Raw genomic sequence first — 4,723 nt, forward strand, 5'->3', positions numbered from 1 at the left:
AGGCAATTCCTAGAGCTGACAAACACTTTTAGCAAACTTGTGGGGTACAGGATTAACTAAAAAAGAAAAAGAAAAAGCAGTAGCCTTCGAATGTGCAAATGAGCTTGCAAGTGCAAACAAAAAAAGAGATATCATAATGTATGAATTGATTGTTGATGCTTGTCACTTTTTTCCCATAATAATCTTGAGGAACTCAATATAAGTGTGTAGGCTAAAATCTTACCACATTCTTTGTAGTCACAGATTACTTTTGGTATTATTAAAGGTCATCAAAGACTACTGTGATATGTAATAGCTTTGATATATTGAGTCCATACTAAAGAGTTTACTCTTGTTTAAAGATACCAATAAGTGCAAAACCTTAACCTATTGACTGTGTTTATGGGTTTTCTCTGCATTATGACTTTTTCTCATGGTTTCTCAGCTTACTGCTATGTCCAAAGGCTTGAACACATTGCTTATCCATAGGCTTTCTCTCCACGATGTGTTCTTTTATGTTCATAGATAACTGTGTTGTGAACAGTTTTTTTCTCCAATATGTATTCTGTTATGTATTGGAAGAGAACTATGATATCTAACTGTCAGGAACAAGCAAAAGAAAGTTATCCTAAGGACTGCCTTTTTCTTATCACTCTCCATTTAACCTGAGGTTGAAACTAAGTTCAAGTCCCAAGTCCTAGTGACCTGTGTACTTAACAATATCCAGCCAGGTTTCACTATTCATGTTTTGTTCCCATCAAAATGATGACTGTTCCTAAGTATAATTTCTGTTACTTGTGTTTTATTCCTCAAAACATAGTGCCCGTTCCTAATCACAAAAGAACAAATGGCTATGATATGCTAGACCATAAAACCTACATCTTGTATCATTTGACATAAAGTAACAACAGAGAAAAATCATGATGTGGGGGGATGTAGCTGTACATTGGCACAGGATGTTGTGGTTTCAATCCTGCAGCTTATATACTTTTATATAACCTGAAGGTTTGGAAGATGTATAACTTTCTGATTCAAGGAGGGGCTGGGGTATTGCAGCTAAGCTTCTGAGTATATTTTTGGCCCTTAATGATGAGCAGTGACTTGATTATAATAAATTATTATCATTTGCATTGTCCTGTGTTTGAGATGTGTTGGACCTCAGTTACCCCATACCATAAAGGCTTTATCACATTGCTGGTATTCCTAGAATTTCTCTCCAGTATTAATAGTTTCATAATGTGAAACTATAGAGGTGTGCAAAAGTTTCACCATACTAACTGCATTCACAAAATTTCTTCCCAGTACAAATTCTTATATGATGAAGAAGAATACAGAATTGTGCAATGGCTTCACTATATTAACTGCACTCACAGGGTTTCTGTCTTAGAATTTCCATTGCTAGGAATAGATTTCATGACCAAGGCAACTCGTAAAAGCTAACATTTAATTGGTGCTGGATTACAGTTTTAGAGGATTAATCCATTTTTATCATAGCAGGAAGCATGGTAGGCATGTAGGTAAACATAATGCTGAAGAAGGAGCTGAGAGTTCTGCACCTTGATCCACAGGCAACCAGGAAGAGACTGTCTTCTAGGGATCACACAGGAGGGTCTCTTCAGCATTGGTGGAACTTCAAAGACCACCCTAACATTGATGCACTTCCTACAACAAGGCCACACCTTCTGGCAATGCTACTCCTTGAGTCAACCGATTTCAAGAAAACACATTCCACTTGCTGGCCCACATTTCATTGTTCAAACACATGGGTGTAGGGGGACCACACTTACACATAGCATAAAACAGAATACATCAAAATACATGAGATTCAACTTCAAAAGGACTCATCATCTATAGCAGTCTCACAAATAAATAAAGTCCAAAGTTCATCATCTGAGATTCATCCAATCACCTAACTATAATCCCCTATATTTACAAAAACAAATAGCACATTACATACTTCCAAATTGACAGGATATATTTCCCTTTTCCCTGTGTAGGCTTGGCTGTCGTGGAAATAACTCTGTAAACAAGGCTGGCCTCGAACTCAGAAATCCACCTGTCTTTGCCTCCCATGGGCTGGGATTAAATCGCATACCACCACTGCCCAGCTACTTTTCTATTCCTAAATAGCATTGTGAGGAAATACTGGACCAAAGAAGGTCAATCTCCAAACTCTGCATATCCATGTCTGATTTCAAGTATTCTTCAAACCCTTTCTGCTTATTTCACTCCAGCACAATTCTTTCTCTTTGGCTGGACTTATTTCAGGAAAGCAGTTTTCCTGAGCACTTATCCCATAGCTCTAGCATCTCCAAATCTTGGAGTCTCCAAGGTAACTACAATATTAAATCTTCATGTTCCACTGTCTGGGATCTATACATGATCTTTTGCACTCCTCAAAAGAAAGTGGGTGACTTCTCCAGCTCTTTTCTCTATAGCACCCTAGGTTCTGGTTGACTTCACTCTACTGCTGTTGCTATTCTTTCTGCTCATCTCATGGGACTTACACCTTCATTATGCTGGGTTTTCCTGCTGTAACAGGGGTTCACTGCTTTCCTCTCAAATACTCTCTTCATTGTGCCATGTCTTAGCTGCTCTACATGACCCCTTCATGCCTTCGAAACTAACACCACCTGGGTAGTTCTCACACATGACCAAGTCCAGAAGCATCACAAGGTACAACTTTGGGCATCTCTGGAACACAGCATCTTTGTCCTTCCAGAAAACACTTACCAGAAGGTTCCACTTCAGTGATGCTGGTTTCTTCTTCATCACCCCTAATTTTTTATCTACAGCTAACCAACATCAATCGTCTCAGTAGTCCCTTCTACGCTTGCCTCTAAAGCCATGGCCACAGGGACAAAGCTACTTGCTGGGGCTGAACCATGGCCTTTCTATTACATGATCACCAGCTTTCAAATTTTCAACAACTTCACTGCCTAAGCTTGGCTGTCCTGGAACTTGCTCAGTAGATTTACCTTGAATTCAGAGATCTGTGTATCCCTGTTTATTGAATGCTGGGATAAAAAGCATGGAAAACCATGCCTGGACTTATGCTTTTCTTCACCTAAAATTCTGCACCAGGATGACTTGATCCAGATTATCTGCTTGACTCTCATCTCCTGGGATTAACAGCATGTACCACCATGCCTGAACCTAAGAATTTCCATCTAGATGTTAAATTGAAAACTCAGAACAGTAGTCACAGTCCATCCCTTGTTAATTTGAAAAATATTTATATCTCCTTATGTCCACATGAAAAGAATAACCAGGTAACAATCATTCCTAATGTGATACAGTTCTCCTTACCAAAACTGCAAATCCATAAGTTTAGCTGGATGGAATCTTGCCTTAACATCACCTTTCCCTTAATGTCATATAATATCTTTTCTCACAAGATTTAGGTTCATTAAACATCCTAGTGAGTCTGTCTTTTTCTTTCTTCCTTCCTTCCTTCCTTCCTTCCTTCCTTCCTTCCTTTCTCTCTCTCTCTCTCTCTCTCTCTCTCTCTCTCCCTCCCTCCCTCCCTCCTTCCTTCCTTCCTTCCTTCCTTCCATCCTTTCTATCTTTCTTTCTTTATTTTTTTGAGGCAGGGTTTCTCTGTGTAGCCCTGTCTATCCTGGAACTCACTTTGTAGACCAGGCTGGCCTTGAAATAAGAAATCTGCCCGACTCTGCCTCCCAAGTGCTGGGATTAAAGGCACGTGCCACCACACCCAGTGAGCCTTTTCTTATTGAACCTTACATTTTATATTTTTCCATTCTAAGATTATGCTTGATCAAAACAATCATCATGAGAGTAAACAAAGGACAAAGTCTATGTTGGCTTTCCTGATAATTCTTTTGTCAATGCAACACTCTTCAGACAAGGTCAAAAAGCAACAACATTCTTAAGCAAAACATCATAAAAAACATATACAGAGTTCAAATTGCTCTCCAGTGCCTATGTGTTCCACATTCCTCCTAGGATGTCAACATTAAGTTCCACTTAATGCATGTACAAATCCAAAGTCTAAAATTCCACATTGCTCCAAACAAAAACATGGCCAGGCGTATCATAGCAATACTTAAGTCTGAGGTACTAACTTCTGTCTTAGAAAGAATTTCCATTGCTCAGAAGACAAACTGTGACCAAGGCAACTGTTTTAAGGGTAAATATTTAATTGGGCCTGGCTTACAGTTTCAAATACTTAGTTTATTACCATTATAACAGGAAGCATGGCAGCATGAAGGCAGCTATGATGCTAAAGAAGGAGCTGAGAGTTCTCCATCTTCATGAGAAGGCTGGCAGGAAGAGACTATCTTCCAGCCAAACAGTAGGTGGGGCTGTTTTATACTGGCCAAAGCTCCAAACTCCACCACCCCAGTAATTCACTTCCTTCAAAAAAGTAACATCTATTCCTACAAGACACACCTACTAATAGTGCCACTGCTTAGGGCCAAACATATTCAAATTAATATAGCTTATATCTACTATAAATACTTTCATACATTTAAGTATGATTAGGACATGCAAAGGCTTTACCACATTGGTTATATTGACAAGGTTTCTCTCTAGTATGTGTTCTTTTATGTATTCAGAGACTACAGTGGCATGTAAAGGATTTTCCAACTTGACAACATTCACAAATGTTGGGAGCCAACCTGCAGCTCACAAGAAAAGGGATATACCTGGGAGGCAAACTGGAGCTGAAAGAGAACTAGACGGTCAAGAGAAATAATGGAGCTAAGTCAAGGTTCCTGAT

The sequence above is a fragment of the Mus musculus genome, chromosome 13 (genome assembly GCF_000001635.26).
Source record: "Mus musculus strain C57BL/6J chromosome 13, GRCm38.p6 C57BL/6J".
Taxonomy (NCBI): Eukaryota; Metazoa; Chordata; class Mammalia; order Rodentia; family Muridae; genus Mus; species Mus musculus.